At 41.4% G+C, this 18471-nt stretch overlaps 1 long non-coding RNA gene across 1 annotated transcript; it reads left to right on the top strand.

Moving 5' to 3' along the window:
• The first annotated feature begins 5289 nt into the window (after window positions 1-5289).
• LOC140598516 (uncharacterized) lies at window positions 5290-18471 on the top strand. The gene is made up of 5 exons (XR_012000953.1): window positions 5290-5485; window positions 6293-6432; window positions 9483-9603; window positions 16807-16913; window positions 17630-18471. It is a non-coding gene; the product is annotated as an uncharacterized lncRNA (long non-coding RNA).

The following is an 18471-nucleotide window of genomic DNA, read 5'->3' as shown; positions in this document are numbered from 1 at the left end:
CCTTGTCTTTCATGAACATACACATTTGGTCTTGGCATGTAGCTGGGCCAGTGGCCATTTTTAACGTTGCAGCATAATAGACCCATGGGAGGAGAAAATAGTGTTCTATTTGTTAGTACTTCTCAAAGTACTTTGGATTGCATACAAAATTACCTGGGGATCTTGGTAAAATATAGCTTCTGACTCAGGAGGGCTGGGGTAAAGCCTGATGATTCACATTTCTAATAAATCTCAGGTGACCCAGTGCCGCTGGTCCACTAACCCTCACTTTGTTTGCTAGGTATGATCAAAGTGATGTATTTTCATCTTTTCTCTTGAATTGAGTGCAAGCTTGGGGGAAGGGACCTAACCTATCTTTATCTATTCTTCAGCAGGGCCAAGCACAGCACTCGGCATCTGGTGTGCGCTCAATAAACATATGTTGCATACCAGACGATAACCAAGAGTAAAGACTCCCTGTTCTCTGGTGCCCTAAATTTTGTTTTCTCTCAGAATGTATAACAACAAGAGACCCTTTTCTCACCTAGTCACGTGATCTGGTTACAAGTCAGAGTAGTAAATTGAAATTATAAGGTTGCACTCACTAGAAGTCACAGAACCAGGATGACAATTTTACAACTTCTTTTATCACCTCTTCCCAGCTTTCCTTTGTCTAGCTAGAACATATTCTAGGAGTGGTGCCCTCTTCAACTCCTCGTGGTCCAAAGTGCTGAAGTATTAAGCCTCTTAGAGGGAAAGTAAGGGAGGAGCACAGGAGGCTGAGGGTAACACCTTGAAAGTTCTTTTTAATTTGAGAATATCAACAGAGGGTCACCCGGACTTACACATGCATTGCTTTGACCTTCTTCTAAGATGTAAAATTGTTTGTTCTTGAGGTTATTTATCCACAGTTGTTGTTGTTTTTGTTTTGTTTTGTTTTGTTTTGTTTTGTTTTTTTTAGTTAGAATTGCTCCTAAGCATTTTTGGAAACTGAAGAGGTCACTGGTGTGTGGCTGTTGCATTTTGCCCTAGATCATTAGGCATCCACCTTCAATAGTGTACAGTGAAGCCATCCTGTGGGGTGCTTGGGCAGCTTGCCTTCTTCGTGTGATGGACGTGTAGACAGTCTTATACCCACTCTGTGCTTAGAAAATCAGTGTTAACAAAAAGACATTAAAGGCATTCAAATTGGCAAAGAAGAAGTCAAACCCTCCCTCTTCGCGGATGACAAGATACTCTACATAGAAAACCCAAAAGCTTACACCCCAAGATTGCTAGAACTCATAGAGCAATTTGGTAGCGTGGCAGGATACAAAATCAATGCCCAGAAATCAATGGCATTTCTATACACTAACAATGTGACTGAAGAAAGAGAAATTAAGGAGTCCATCCCATTTACAATTGCACCCAAAAGCATAAGATGTCTAGGAATAAACCTAACCAAAGAGGTAAAGGATCTATACCCTAAAAACTATAGAACACTTCTGAAAGAAATTGAGGAAGACACAAAGAGATGGAAAAATATTCCATGCTCATGGATTGGCAGAATTAATATTGTGAAAATGTCAATGGTACCCAGGGCAATTTACACGTTTAATGTATTCCCTATCAAAATACCATGGACTTTCTTCAGAGAGTTAGAACAAATTATTTTAAGATTTGTGTGGAATCAGAAAAGATCCCGAAGAGCCAGGGGAAGTTTAAAAAAGGAAACCATAGCTGGGGCCATCACAATGCCAGATTTCAGGTTGTACTACAAAGCTGTGGTCATCAAGACAGTGTGGTACTGGCACAAAAACAGACACATAGATCAATGGAACAGAATAGAGAACCCAGAAGTAGACCCTCAACTTTATGGTCAACTAATATTCGATAAAGGAGGAAAGACTATCCACTGGAAGAAAGACAGTCTCTTCAATAAATGGTGCTAGGAAAATTGGACATCCACATGCAGAAGAATGAAACTAGACCACTCTCTTTCACCACACACAAAGATAAACTCAAAATTGATGAAAGATCTAAATGTGAGACAAGACTCCATCAAAATCCTAGAGGAGAACACAGGCAACACCCTTTTTGAACTCGGCCACAGTAACTTCTTGCAAGATACATCCACAAAGACAAAAGAAACAAAAGCAAAAATGAACTATTGGGACTTCATCAAGATAAGAAGCTTTTGCACAGCAAAGGATACAGTTAACAAAACTCGAAGACAACCTACAGAATGGGAGAAAATATTTGCAAATGATGTATCAGATAAAGGGCTAGTTTCCAAGATCTATAAAGAACTTATTACACTCAACACCAAAGAAACAAACAATCCAATCATGAAATGGGCAAAAGACATGAAGAGGAATCTCACAGAGGAAGACATAGACATGGCCAACATGCACATGAGAAAGTGCTCTGCATCACTTGCCATTAGGGAAATACAAATCAAAACCACAATGAGATACCACCTCACACCAGTGAGAGAGGGGAAAATTAATAAGGCAGGAAACCACAAATATTGGAGAGGATGCGGAGAAAAGGGAACCCTCTTACACTGTTGGTGGGAATGTGAACTGGCGCAGCCACTCTGGAAAACTGTGTGGAGGTTCCTCAAAGAATTAAAAATAGATCTGCCCTACGACCCAGCAATTGCGCTGCTGGGATTTACCTCAAAGATGCAGATGGAATGAAATGCCGGGACACCTGCACCCCGATGTTTCTAGCAGCAATGTCCACAATAGCCAAACTGTGGAAGGAGCCTCGGTGTCCATCGAAAGATGAATGGATAAAGAAGATGTGGTTTATATATACAATGGAATACTACTCAGCCATTAGAAATGACAGATACCCACCATTTGCTTCGATGTGGATGGAACTGGAGGGTATTATGCTGAGTGAAGTGAGTCAATCGTAGAAGGACAAACAGTGTATGTTCTCATTCATTTTGGAAATATAAATAATAGTGAAAGGGAATAAAGGGGAAAGGAGAAGAAATGTGTGGGAAATATCAGAAAGGGAGACAGAACATAAAGACTCCTAACTCTGGGAAACGAACTAGGTGTGGTGGAAGGGGAGGAGGGCGGGGGGTGGGGGTGACTGGGTGATGGGCACTGAGGGGGGCACTTGACGGGATGAGCACTGGGTATTATTCTGTATGTTGGTAAATTGAACACCAATAAAAAATAAATTTATTAAATAAAAAAATTAAAAAAGTAAATTCTAGAATCTCCAAAATTATACCAACAATTATTTACATATTCAGAAAAATGAAACCGAAGAAAATATTTCGTTACGTGCTCAGTATCAATATAAAATTCCTCAGAAAGAGAAACAATTTTTATTTGTAGTAAGCTGAGCATGTGGCTCTACCAGTATAATGCCCGAGTTCTGCCTCTAAATTCCTGGTGGAAGTAGTGAAAAGATGGTGATTTAAACACACCTGTGTGTATACACAGGTACAAAAGATTGAAGGGTGTACGGAAAATATTTTAGGGCTACTTGGCCTATTAGGTATGTTTCAAACTGATCAAAATCTGATAACACTGTCATAGGCAGCATTCTAAGATGGCAGAAAAATCCTCTAAGGAGCACATTTTATTTATTTTTTATTTTTTTAAAGGAATCTTTTCAATTTATTATTATTTTTTTATGATAGTCATACAGAGAGAGAGAGGGGGACAAGGCAGAGATACAGGCAGAGGGAGAAGCAGGCTCCATGCACCGGGAGCCCGATGTGGGATTCGATCCCGGGTCTCCAGGATCACGCCCTGGGCCAAAGGCAGGCGCCAAACCGCTGCGCCACCCAGGGATCCCCCAAGGAGCACATTTTAGATACTCTCCTCATTTTGAGTGTGGCCAGAGCCTGTGAATATGATAGGATTCACTTCCCGGATTAAATTCATCAAAGGTAAAAAAAAAAAAAAATTTAGCTAAGGGTAAATTAACTGACTAGGTCTAACCCAGTTAGATGAATCCTTAAAAGGGATCTCCATGAAGTCAGACTCGCAGTATGAGAAAGTCTATGGAAGAGCCATCTGGCAAAGGCACAAGACTCCCCTCTGGCCAAGGAGCAAAACAACAGTAACCCCAGTCCAAGGTTATTAATTCTGCCAACAGCCAAGGGGCTTGGAAGAGAACCCTGGGTCTTCTGGGTTGATGGATGCAAATGGATGAGATTGCACTTGCAGAGACACCTGTATTTCAACTGCGTGAGACTCTTGAGTAGAGCATCCAGCTGTGTCACAGCAACCCCTGATGTACCAGATGGCGATAATAAATGCGTGTTATCTTCAGCCATCAATTTGCGGTAATTTGTCATGCAATCATAGACAGTAAGACACTAAGGCATTTCTCATATAATCAAGTAGGATAGCATGTCTGGTGCGTAGTTTTTGAGACTTGATTTTTACAAATAATGTTTCTAGCTGCTTCAAGGACTACAGTGTTTTTGCAATTGACACGGATTGTGCGCTCTCTTTCAAACTTCTCATCCTAACATAACATAGTGAATTCGTGGGTCAGAATTCCCTGACAACTTCTTCCGCGTGTCTGGGCCTGATTGGGGGGGAACTTATTCCCGAGGAACTTATTCCCGCGCGCAGAGGCAGCCCCTGCGGCTCCCCGCTGACAGCACAGGACAGGAGATGCGGCTCACCCCTTTAACCCCAACCCAATTCCCTTGTTTTTGAAGAATTTATTTATTCATGATAGACACACAGAGAAAGAGAGCGAGGCAGAGACCCAGGCGGATGCAGAAGCAGGCTCCATGCAGGGAGCCCCACGCGGGACTCCACCCCAGGGCTCCAGGGTCAGGCCCAGGCTGAAGGCGCCTCAACCGCTGGGCCACCCCGGCCGCCCCCAATTTCTTAAAAGCTGCGCCCGGATCCAGTCACCAGGCCCTCTCAAGCTGCAGCTGGGCAGCCACGCAGGCGGGTTCTTCACTGACTCCGGAAGCATCTAAGCAGAAGTTTGGGGAGGTGGCGGGGGTCCCTGGGGCCACGTTAAGAGGCAACCCGCGGGGTTCACATCACTTTGAAAATGGCTTTGAAAAAAAAAAAAAAGAAACAATCGCTTTGGCACTGAGGAGCTGGGATCCTGGGCCGCTCAGTCCGCAGGCCTCGGGAGCGGGCGTCAAAGCAGGTTTTGCAGTCCTCTCGCCTCAGCTGCTGCCCGCGACCACAATTACAGGGGCCCGCCAGGACCCTTCGGAGCCCGACAACCCGGAAGTGCCTGACCACGCCTACCCACTGCGCCTGCGCGAGGCGCCCCCCCTCCGGCGAGCAGGGAGACTGGCGCTGGGCGGGCTGAGAGGCTCGTCGCGCCTGCGCGGAAGGCCCCGGGGAGCAGCGTCGTTACTTTCCAAACGAGTGGCGGGAACCGTTGGAGCCCGTGCGGTCGCCGCCTGCCGGGTAGCAGCGCGCTCCCTCGTCCCTAGGCCTGGCCATGGCGCTGCAGCTGTCCCGCGAGCAAGGCATCGCCCTGCGCGGGAGCGCGGACATCGTGGCCGAGTTCTTCTGCAAGTCCCGCTCCCGCAGGCCAGAGGGCGGGGAGAGCTGAGGCCCGGCGGCCCTGGAGGCCCTGGGCCACGGAGGCGGGGGCGGGGGCGGGGGTGGGGGCGGCTCTGCTCCAGCGCCCGCCTGGCTGGAGAATCTAATCTAGGCGCCTTGCTCCTGGGGCAGCGGGAAGCCCAGGTGCTGCCCAGGCCTGCCTCGCGCCGGCCCCTCCCAGCAGCCTTGCTTTAAACTGCGGATCCCACAGGCTTCCCAGCCCAGCCGGCCGGCACCGCCCCGAGCGGGTGGAGCCCCAGTACATTTTGCACAGCCCATCCACCAAGCTTTGATTCCGGCACTGAGGGCGATGGACTGGATTTAGGAAACTCTGTCCTGGACCAGGCCATGTTTGCACCCTCTGATAGACTCTGGCAGGAGAAGAGGAGGGAAAAGTGAGGGAGAGGCTTGCTCTGGAGCATTGGACCGGTTAATCAGTCAATTGCTAATCCAGACACAAAAGCCTGTGATCACATAACCTGAATTGGGGCTTGCATTACCGTGAGCTTGTAGTTCTAGTTTGACGCTAGGTTAATGCAGTTTGGCATTTTTATTTCCGCATAAAAGCACGTATCGTGTTCTTTTGATTTAGAAGCAACATTTTTAAGGATTTTCAGTGGCACTTTTCACCTACTCTGCTTTCAGCGAGACACCCACAAACGCACATTAGGCTTTTTCAGTTTGATGCCATGAATGAAACCGCAGCCACATCTAAATAGGTTTTATTTTCCAGAGTTACAAAGTGGAAATAACTTTAACATTCCTTTTGTTTTCAGCATTTGGCGTCAACAGCATTTTATATCAGCGTGGCCACCTGAAACCTCTACCAGAGTGCAGAAATACGCATTCACCTTGCTTATAACAACAGATCCTGAGCTCATAAAGTAACTCAGTAATGTAGTGGAACAAGTGAAAGGTATTTAATTGTTGAAAACCAATTTGAGTTTCGCAGGCCTTCTTGGACCCGTACTTTCTGGCATCTTGGTGTTCATTTTTCAGCTCTATACAAAGAGGTGTAAAACACTGCAATCTCAAATAAAGCGATTCTCCATCGGAAGGAAGCAAATAATAAAGTGAAAGAAACTCCACTCTTCCCTACCACATTTTGAGTGGGTTAAATACGTTGATGTTAGGAATCTGATCTGGCTTCACAAAACAATCTCTATCAACTCTTTTTGAAGTGATTTTTGCAGTTCGTGTAGCCAGGTGGAACAAGTTGGAATTTTACATAACTATGATGATGTTTATTGTTGGAGAGAAATCCACTATATATTTTTACATGACATATTTTCTATAGCTGCCTGGAGTTTAAAACCACCATTATTTTAAGATAAAAGAAAATGAAATTGGATCCAGCCTGGGAACTAAACTTAAAAAAATACTACTAATAGAGTACCCAATAAAGTTTTTTAATGTCTTACTTTCTTCATTTGTCTTTGTTAAAATCCTGCCTGTAAGTTAGCCGTTTCTATCTGAACACTCCTTGTTTTTCCGTAGCTCAAGAAATTCCTGAATACTTGTTCTCCATCTATTCTCTCTCTTTTTCCCCCATGTTTTTCTCTACTTAGGATTCTCACTTCTAATTTTTCTGTGTTATAGGATGTTTCTCCCTGGCTCCTCATTTGACCTTCCAAAGCTAGTTCCAAAAAAAACCAAAAAAAACATTATAGTATTTTTTTTTATTCCTAAGTCATATATATATATATATATATATATATATATATATATATATATATATATATATATATATTGTTTCAAGAGGCTTTATTTTTAGAATTCTATTAATTATATTTTTATCATCTTCAGGGCTAAATCACCCAGGGTGATACTCAGATTACTTAGCCTGCAACATAGAAGTAACTAAGAATCTATGTCACCTTAATTTGATGAAGAAGCAAACTCTGCCTAAGTTACTGGTTTTTAGGTTGTCTCCTTTAAGACTACACTGATGACATTTCACCTCGGTTGTATGTACACCTTCCTATTTAATTTGTCCCTTTTATTTTAGTTAGAATGGGGGAATTGCTCTTCTTAGAGGCAAATTGTTCAATCTCTTTGAATCCCCATCCCTCTAGCCTTCTTAAGGACTCTACCCTAGTTCTTCTCTGGTATTTCTGACTTCTTTCTTTTGAGATATTTTCATTGGTTTCATTTGTCTTCAGTTTTAAAAGAAAAAGATTTCCACCCACCCCAGATCTTTAAGTGACTACCCAATCTCTTCCTTTTCAGACCAAAATTGAGAAAAGGTTGTTTTTTGTTGAGGGGTCGGCAAGCCTGAGGGCACATATCCAACAAGTGGCCTATTTTTGTACTACCTGCAAACTGAGTGTTTTCAGATTTTGAAAGGCTAGTTTTTAAAAGACTACGCAAGAGACCTAGGGGGCCCACAAGTCCTAAATATTACAAGATTGTTTTTGTCTCTTGAAAGAAAACAACAACTGTGTATTCTTGAGTATATTATCCCCAGTTCCAAGATTAATTCAGGGCTCATTAAGAGGTCCCCTTATTATAATCTCTAAGATGACTTCTGACACATACATAACTTTACTAACAATCTTTGTGTAGTTGACTCACAAACATACATCCAACCCAAGTCTTCTCTTTGCTCATATAGTAAGTGGCTCCCTTGATATCCACATGTGGCTATCCTAGTGATACTTGAAAACTAAATTTAAGGGGGTCCTGGCTGGCTCAGTCAGTAGAGCATGCAACTCTTGATCTTGGGTTGTAAGTTCCAGCCCCACATTGGGTGTGGAGATGACTTAGAAATAAAACCTTAGGGCAGCCCGGGTGGCTCAGCAGTTTAGCACTGCCTTCAGCCCAGGGCATGATCCTGGAGACCTGGGATCGAGTCCCACATCAGGCTCCCTGCATGGAGCCTGCTTCTCCCTCTGCCTGTGTCTCTGCCTCTCTCTCTATGCCTCTCTCTCTCTCTGTCATGAATAAATAAATAAAATCTTTAAAAAAGAAGAAAAATAGAACCTTATAAAATTGTAAGCATCATGTCTCATTCCCATTCTCTTTCTCTCAATGAATGGATCAACCTTCCAACCAGTGGTATAAACCAGAAAGTTGGGAACTATCCCTGAGTATTTCCTCTTCCTTAGTCTCATAAGTATCCAGTAAATCTTAACAATTTTAACCACGAAATCTCTTCACTCTACCTATACTGATCCATCTCTCCCAATTTATCCTTCTATAAGCCTTCAGTACCTCTTGCTTGAATTACTAATCAATTAGCATCCCTAGATCCTCTCTTTACTTCCACTCTACTTTCCACACATCACAGCCAAAAGGATAGTTCTGAAATATAAGTTTAATCACATCACACCCTGCTTCAGCCACAGTAATGACTTCCCTGGTACTTGAAGTATAAGTTCTTTAATTTAGCCCATGTGACCTTGTGTGGTCTGACCCCTATGTATCTTGCACAAACCGACCTTGTTCATTCTCCCTTTCTTAACTGTATCTGTATTACCCTTTCAATCCTCTGGTCAGATACTTTTTGCTTTCCAGTATTTTAGACCTGTACCCTTTTCTGTAACCTTTTGCATATTTAATTGTATTTACTTGTAGAACTGAAGTCCAGTGAGAATTCCCTGAGTCAAATTTTCCTATATTCTCTCATTGGATCACATACTGCACCTTCTTGGCACTTATTACAATTAAAAATTTACATTCATTGCTGCAGTGATTAGATTAATGCTCATCTTCTGCAATTTACCTTGGATTACAGTATACTGCATGTTCACTACTCTGTGCTTAGCATTCAGTACTAACTACATCTGCTATGGATACTGAGAATTGGAAAACGGGAGCTAGGTTATCGTGAGGCAAGTTTTCTGTACAGGTTGGAGGAGTTCCAAAATACCAGTGGTAGGATTTGCTAAGGGTAGAAAGTGAGACCTGGGAAGAGTTACTTTGTAATGCAGTGAACCAAAACAGATGCCTTGTTCTATATTGCAGATTGGTTATACAAGTGTTCAGTTCAGAAGCTGGTGGTATTCATCTCAAATAATGAAAGCAGTGAAGTCCTTGAAAGGTGGCAGGTTGACATTGAGTGCGACAAGACTGCAAAAGATGACAGGTAAGTATGAATTAAACTGCTTCCATTTTCATGATTTTTTTCCCAAAACTTGTTTTCTTGACTAAATGAGTTCTAACCAAATTGAACTAGTTTCGTATAAGGTAGTTTGTTTGTAATTATGTTAGATCTCCTGTGGAGAAGAATAAGACTCACAAACTGTGCTCACAAAAGAGTCATGCCTATTATGGACTTGTATAGTGTACTTTTAACATAACTGCCCTTAGTCTAAAATCCATGAATTTCAACCGTTAGTATTTATGGTGCTATATGTAAGCTATGTATTAGGTGTATTAGGATGTATTAGGTGGCCCATTTAATGGATTGTGTCAAGGTACTTTTAACCATGAAGTATTATCCTAGACGTTCTCCTAGCTTGATATGCAGCTCTACTGTATTTCATTTAATGCTATGAATTTCCTAAGACACTCTGAACTGAAGTTCTTAGATCCTCTGGATGGGAAATGCCCCCTCATTATATGCTAATTCTTAGCATTGTCCAAGGCATGCTTACCTGTAAACTCAGAACTCTCTCTCATAATGAAATGTACTTTGTTCCTGAAGCCTTTGGTCTATTTTAGAAAATGTTTATTTTATTATTTTAAATAATTTATTTTTATTGGTGTTCAATTTACCAACATACAGAATAACACCCAGTGCTCATACCATCAAGTGCCCCCCTCAGTGCCCACCACCCAGTCACGCCCACCCCGCCCTCCTCCCATTCCACCGCCCCTAGTTCGTTTCCCAGAGTTAGGAGTAAGTAAGTTCTGTCTCCCTTTCTGATATTTCCCACACATTTATTGACCCTTCCCTTATATTCCCTTTCACTCTTATCTATATTCCCCAAATGAATGAGAACATATAATGTTTGTCCTTCTCCGATTGACTTACCTTCACTCAGCATAATACCCTCCACTTCAATCCACGTTGAAGCAAATGGTGGGTGTTTGTCATTTCTATTGGCGGAGTAATATTCCATTGTATACATAAACCACATCTTTATCCATTCATCTTTCGATGGACACCAAGGCTCCTTCCACAGTTTAGCTATTGTGGATATCGCTGCTAGAAACATTGGGGTGCAGGTGTCCCGGCATTTCATTGCATCTGAATTTATGGGGTAAATCCCCAGCAGTGCAATTGCTGGGTCATAGGGCAGCTCTATATTTAACTCTTTGAGGAACCTCCACACACTTTTCCAGAGTGGATGCACCAGTTCACATTCCCACCAACAGTGTAAGAGGGTTCCCTTTTCTCCACATCCTCTCCAATATTTGTGGTTTCCTGCCTTGTTAAATTTCCCCATTCTCACTGGTGTGAGGTGGTATCTCATGGTGGTTTTGATTTGTACTTCCCTGATGGCAAGTGATGCGGAGCATTTTCTCATGTTCATGTTGGCCATGTCCAGGTCTTCCTCTGTGAGATTTCTGTTCATGTCTTATGCCCATTTCATGATTGGATTGTTTGTTTCTTTGGTGTTGAGTTTAAGAAGTTCTTTGCAGATCTTGGATGCTAGCCCTTTATCTGATACGTCATTTGCAAATATTTTCTCCCATCTGTAGCTTGTCTTTTAGTTTTGTTGACTGTATCCTTTGCTGTGCAAAACCTTCTTATCTTGATGAAGTCCCAATAGTTCATTTTTGCTTTTGTTTCTTTTGCCTTCCTGGATGTATCTTGCAAGGTGTTACTGTGGCCGAGTTCAAAAAGGGTGTTGCCTGTGTTCTCCTCTAGGATTTTGATGGAGTCTTGTCTCACATTTAGATCTTTCATCCATTTTGAGTTTATCTTTGTGTGTGGTGCAAGAGAGTGGTCTAGTTTCATTCTTCTGCATGTGGATGTCCAATTTTCCCAGCACCATTTACTGAAGAGACTGGCTTTCTTCCAATGGATAGTCTTTCCTCCTTTATCGAATATTAGTTGACCATAACGTTCAGGGTCCACTTCTGGGTTTTCTATTCTGTTCCATTGATCTATGTGTCTGTTTTTGTGCCGGTACCACACTGTCCTGATGACCACAGCTTTGTAGTACAAACTGAAATCTGGCATTGTGATGCCCCCCGCTATGGTTTTCTTTTTTAAAATTCCCCTGGCTATATGAGGTCTTTTCTGATTCCACACAAATCTTAATATAATTTATTCTAACTCTCTGAAGAATGTCCATGGTATTTTTTTAGGGATTGCATTAAACGTGTAAATTGCCCTGGGTACCATTGACATTTTCACAATATTAATTCTGCCAATCCATGAGCATGGACTATTTTTCCATCCCTTTGTGTCTTCCTCAATTTCTTTCAGAAGTGTTCTATAGTTGTTAGGGTATAGATCTTTTACCTCTTTGGTTAGGTTTCTTCCTAGGTATCTTATGCTTTTGGGTGCAATTGTAAATGGGTTTGACTCCTTAATTTCTCTTTATTCAGTCTCATTGTTAGTGTATAGAAATGCCACTGAATTCTGGGCATTGATTTTGTATCCTGCCACACTGCCAAATTGCTGTATGCGTTCTAGCAATCTTTGGGTGGAGGCTTTTGGTGTTTCTACGTAGAGTATCATGTCATCGGCAAAGAGGGAGAGTTTCACTTCTTCTTTGCCAATTTGAATGTCTTTAATGCCTTTTTGTTGTCTGACTGCTGAGGCTAGGACTTCCAGTACTATGTTGAATAGCAGTGGTGAGAGTGGACATCCCTGTCTTGTTCCTGATCTTAGGCGAAAGGCTCCCGGTGCTTCCCCATTGAGAATTATATTTGCCGTGGGCTTTTCGTAGATGGCTTTTAAGATGTTGAGGACTGTTTCCTCTATTCCTACACTCTGAAGAGTTTTGATCAGGAATAGACGCTGTATTTTGTCAAATGCTTTCTCTGCATCTAATGAGAGGATCATACGGTTCTTGGTTTTTCTCTTGCTGATATGATGAATCACACTGATTGTTTTATGAGTGTTGAATCAGCCTTCTGTCCTGGGGAAAAATCCTACTTGGTCATGGCGAATAATTTTCTTAATGTGTTGTTGGATCCTATTTGCTAGTATCTTGTTGAGAATTTTTGCTTCCATGTTCATCACGGATATTGGTCTGGAACTCTCCTTTTTGGTGGGATCTTTGTCTGCTTTTGGAATTAAGGTGATGCTGGCCACATAGAACGAATTTGGAAGTACTCCATCTCTTTCTATCAAACAGCTTTAGTAGAATAGGTATGGTTTCTTCTTTAAACGTTTGATAGAATTCCCCTGGGAAGCCATCTGGCCCTGGACTTTTGTGTCTTTGGAGGTTTTTGATGACTGATTCAATTTCCTCCCTGGTTATTGGCCTGTTTAGGTTTTCTATTTCTTCCTGTTTCAGTTTTGGTAGTTTGTGGCTTTCAGGAATGCGTCCATTTGTTCCAGTTTGCCTAATTTATTGGCGTATAGCTGTTCATAATATGTTTTTAAAATCGTTTCTAATTCCTTGGTGTTGGTAGTGATCTCTCCTTTCTCATTCATGATTTTATTAATTTGAGTCTTCTCTCTCTTCTTTTTAATAGGTCTGGCTAATAGTTTATCTATCTTAATTAATTCTTTCATAGAACCAACTCCTGGTTTTGTTGATCTGTTCCACAGTTCTTTTGTTCTCAATTTCATTGAGTTCTGCTCGAATCTTTATTAACTCTCTTCTGCTGGGTGTAGGATCTATTGGCTGTTTTTTCTCTAGCTCCTTTATGTGTAAGGTTAGCTTTTGTATTTGAATTCCTTCCAGTTTTTGAATGGATGCTTGTATTGTGATGTATTTCCCCCTCAGGACTGCTTTTGCTGCATCCCAAAGATTTTGAACGATTGTATCTTTATTCTCATTAGGTTCCATGAATCTTTTTAATTCTTCCTTAATTTCCTGGTTGACCTTTTCATCTTTTAGCAGGATAGTCCTTAACCTCCACGTGTTTGAGGTCCTTCCAAACTTCTTGTTGTGATTTAGTTCTAATTTCAAGGCATTATGGTCTGAGAATATACAGGGGATGATCCCAATCTTTTGGTATCAGTTCAGACCCGATTTGTGACCCAGTATGTGGTCTATTCTGGAGAAAGTTCCATGTGCACTTGAGAAGAATGTGTATTCAGTTGAGTTTGGATGTAAAGTTCTGTAGATATCTGTGAAATCCATCTGGTCCAGTGTATCATGTAAAGCTCTTGTTTCTTTGGAGATGTTGTGCTTAGATGACCTATCCAGTGGAGAAAGCCTTAAATCGAAGTCACCAAGTATATTATTATCTAAATATGTCTTAATTTATGTTATTAATTGATTGATAGTTTTGTCAGCTCCCACATTCGGGGCATATATATTGAGGATTGTTAAGTCCTCTTCTTGGATAGATCCTTTAAGTATGATATAGTGTCCCTCTTCAACTCTCACTACCGTCTTTGGGAAAAACTTTAGTTTTTCTGATATAAGGATGGCTACCCCTGCTTTCTTTTGAGGACCCTTTGAGTAGTATATGGTTCTCCAACCTTTTATTTTCAGGTTGTAGGTGTCTTTCTGTCTGAGTCTCTTGTAGACAGCAAATAGATGGGTCCTGCTTTTTTATCCAGTCTGAAACCCTGTGCCTTTTGATGGGGTCATTAAGCCCATTCACGTTCAGAGTTACTATTGAAAGATAGGAGTTTAGTGTCATCATGATATCTATTCAGTCCTTGTTTTGTGGATTGTTCCACTGAACTTCTCCTTAAAGGGGAATTTTAAGAGTCCCCCTTAAAATTTCTTGCAGAGCTGGTTTGGAAGTCACATATTCTCTCAGCGCCTGCCTGTCTTGGAAGCTCTTTATCTCTCCTTCTATTCTGAATGAGATCCTTGCCGGATAAAGTATTCTTGGTTGCATGTTCTTCTCATTTAGGACCCTGAATATATCCTGCCAGCCGTTTCTGGCCTGCCAGGTCTCTGTAGAGAGGTCTGCTGTAACCCTAATACTCTTCCCCATAATAGTCAGGGATTTCTTGTCTCTTGATGCTTTAAGGATCTTCTCTTTATCTTTAGAATTTGCAAGCTTAACTATTAAGTGTCGAGGTGTTGAACTGTTTTTATTGATTTTAGGGGGAGATCTCTCTATCTCTCTATCTCCTGGATTTGAATGCCTGTTTCCCTTCCCAGATTAGGAAAGTTTTCAGCTATGATTGGTTAAAATACGTATTCTGACCCTCTGTCCCTTTCGGCGCCCTCGGGAACCCCAATTATACGTAGGTTTTTCTTCCTCAGGCTGTCGTTTATTTCCGTTTATCTATCTTCATGGTCTTTTAATTGTTTGTCTCTTTTTTCCTCTGTTTCCCTCTTTGTTGTCTTCTATGTCACCCACTCGTTCTTCCAGCTCATGAACCCTCGTTGTGAGGACTTCTAGTTTGGATTGCATCTCATTCAATTGATTTTTAATTTCTCCCTGATTAGGTCTAAATTCTGCAGTCATGAAGTCTCTTGAGTCATTTATGCTTTTTTCTAGAGCCACCAGTAGCTGTATAATAGTGCTTCTGAATTGGCTTTCTGACATTGAATTCTAATCCAGATTTTGTAACTCTTTGGGAGAGAGGACTGTTTCTGATTCTTTCTTTTGAGGTGAGGTTTTCCTTCTAGTCATTTTGCTCAGTGCAGAGTGGCCAAAAACAAGGTGAATTGGGAAAAGGAGAAATTGAGAAGAGAGAAAGGAGGAAAGAAAAGAGAAAAAGAAAAACGAAAAAAGGAAGAAAAAAAGAGGAAAAAAAGAAAGAAAAAGAAGGGAAAAAAAGGCCAAGGGAAACAAATAAAATTCAAAAAGCAAAAAAAAAAACAAAAAACAGAAAAACAAAAAACAAAAACAAAAACAAAAAAAACAAAAAACAAAAAACAAAAACAAACAAACAAACAAAAAACACAGGGGAGTATCTTCTGATTCTGTATACTTTAAGTCCCTTGACTTCCCCTGGAACTTGTCCGTCTAGTTGGTCTCTAGGGGACGGGCTTGTTGTGCTGATTTTCAGGTGTTAGCGCTTGGGGGAGCTGCTCTACCCCCTGCCTGGTGCAGGGCTCAGAGGGGCTTGTTTACCCCTTGAGGCCCCAGAAGAAACACCTGCAGTGGCAGCGGCCTGCTCTGGAGCCCTGGAGTCAGCTCCTGCAGTTACTACGGAGCTCTCCATCTGCTGGGGCCTGGATGCTCCGGGGTCGGGGCCGCTGATCTGCTCAGCTTGGGGCAGGAGCGTCCTTCCCATCCTGGACCCGCCTGGCCTCTGCCTGTCCCGGGAGGAGGCCGGATCCTGGGCTGTGTCCCTGGCGCCCTGTGCTCCTGGGCCTGTGCTGTTGGATTTGTGCTCCCACCACACAGCCGCCTCTCTGCGGAACTGTGGCCCTAGACCCTGTGAGCTGCTCCCGGGTCCAGCCGTGTCTGCGCTGCAGCCCTTTAGGGAGCTCAGCACACTCTCCCCGGGGCGCAGTTGCTCTGTTAGTGTCCCATGGAGCCTGCGGGCATCCCCGCCTTTCTGGGGTCCTGCTCCAACTCCCTGCGAGGCCTTTCTGCCCAGGAAGATTGGTGAAGCTCCTGCTTCTCTGGGCCTGGGCTCTCCTGTCCTGGGGACACTCGCCCTGGCCTTCGCCTGGCTCCTTGCAGGGCCCCTCCCCCTTGGATGCCTTTTGTTTCTTTATTTCTTTTTTCCCCGTCTTCCTACCTTGATAGAAGTGCGAACTCTTCTCACTGTAGCATTCCAGCTGTTCTCTCTTTAAATCTCAGGCTGAATTCATAGATTTTCAGGATGATTTCAAGATTATCTAGGTAATTGGTGGGGACAGGTGATTTGGGGACCCTACTCTTCCGCCATCTTGCCCCTCCCCTGGAAAATGTTTAATAATAAAAACAACTTGATATAACATCTTCTTTGAAGCACTACAGAATTAGACATTTATGTATTCCTAAAAATGCCAAAATGATTATGCCAATTAAAGATCTTAGATACTAATTGTTATCTTTATTTTACAATATGCTGAATGTTTCCTGACTTGAAGCACTTGGCAGGTTTTCTGGTCATCTGTTATTTAATGACCTGATACTAAGATCAGCCTTAATCACTGGAATAATAAGTGAAATTATAATTGTTTTTTAAAAACTCCTTTTGAATGCATTCCTTAATTTGAGTTTTGAAGCATTTAATCAAACAAATAATCTTACCAGTGTTTTAAATAACTTGTTAAAACTTAAAATGAATCAACTCATTTGGTTTCTTCAGTAGCACACCCAGAGGAAAGTCTCAGAAGGCCATCCAGGATGAGATCCTCTCCGTAATCCGACAGATCACAGCTACCGTGACGTTTCTGCCGCTGTTGGAAGTCTCTTGTAAGTATTATATGACTTCATGATGGTTCAGATTTGTTGTGGAAAGATTAAGCTATTACTTTAAGAATTAACAGTTTTGTTGAGTTTTTTCTTAATTATCCATGTCATGGTATATAAGTGAGAAAAACGTCATGAATCTAAAGCGATGCTGGTTGTGTTTTATTTACAAGTGCCGAATAGGGAAAGAATGAAAGTTTTCATTCAGTACTCCTGAATATTTTGACGTAATTTCTTCCATTACTTTTATTTTATACACATTTCCTTGTATATAATTAAGACTTAGACAGGTATAACTGTGTCTTTCTTTTCTGGCTTAGTTACTCCTTCATTCATCAGATATACCCTAAATGCCTACTGTATGCCTTCCATGGTTCTGGGCATTGGGATACAGCGGTCACAAAACCAAGATGTTCTTTTTCTCTGGCTTAGATTCATGCTGTCTCGTGATCAATTATATACTTTCTGCAAATATCTTTAATGGCTTTTCTCTTTGAAGAAAAAAAAACAATCGAGTTTTTCATTAAGTAAAAAGGAGTACAGTATTTTCTGTACTAAAATTTCCATTGAAGAAAAGCAATTAGCTAATATAACTGATTAGAGATCAAGCCAAACTAGCTTTTCTGACATGATAGGTGGCTCACATGTGAGGGAGAGAGGAAGGATAATTGTACCTTTCAAAAACTAATTGTACTTTAATGATCTTATCCCCAATTTAGGTTCATTTGACCTACTGATTTATACAAAGATTTGGTTGTACTTGAATAATGGGAAGAGTCGGGACCACAGTTTATTACCAATTCTGAGGAAGTCTGTCTTCATTCATTTACTACTACTATCCACAAAGTAAATAGCATGGTGGCCTATAAAATTCCGACCAGTGACTGAGGATGAGATTAGGACAGTGATGTTCTTGTAGTTCTCAGATGCGGTTTTCCTGAAACCAAGTCAACTATAGTTGATAAATTTTGTATCACTGGTTAATTTTTAGACTGGGGAAACTTAACATTATACATCTATTGAACTGTGCATAATTGTCCCATTTTTTGTTACCTGTATGACTTGATACAGGGTTGGCATAAATTATTGCACATTGTTCAAAAGGGAACTAGCAGATCACATCAGCATTGTTGTCAATTCCTTGAAAGTGGTAACTGTAGATGGATAACTTTTGCCATAAAACTAAATGCCTTCTTAAATCAGACCTTTTGGTCAAGGACTTTGCCTCTGGATTATAGGTAGGGAGATATTAAATGTAAAATACAGCAACAGAAGTATGAATATTGAGAGTCTTTGTTTAGATTCTGAAATTATCTAATGACAACCTGCAAGTAATGAAACATTGCTCATAATAGGTCTCTGCCATTTATTTCATTTGTATATTTTCCATATTGAAAACACTTCCAATTATTTGATTTTGATTTGTTGTAGAACTCGAACCTACAAAGCTATGTGTATTGCCACTGTTTAAATTCCTGTGATACAGAACTCTTAATTTTTTTGTTTTATAAAATCAAGCTTTAAATGATGATGAAATAAAGTTAAATATGTATGTTTAAAA

Source organism: Vulpes vulpes, chromosome 4 (genome assembly GCF_048418805.1).
Source record: "Vulpes vulpes isolate BD-2025 chromosome 4, VulVul3, whole genome shotgun sequence".
In the NCBI taxonomy this organism is placed as follows: Eukaryota; Metazoa; Chordata; class Mammalia; order Carnivora; family Canidae; genus Vulpes; species Vulpes vulpes.
Note: the sequence above shows the minus strand (reverse complement) of the source record. Positions and strands in the feature narration are given on the sequence as shown.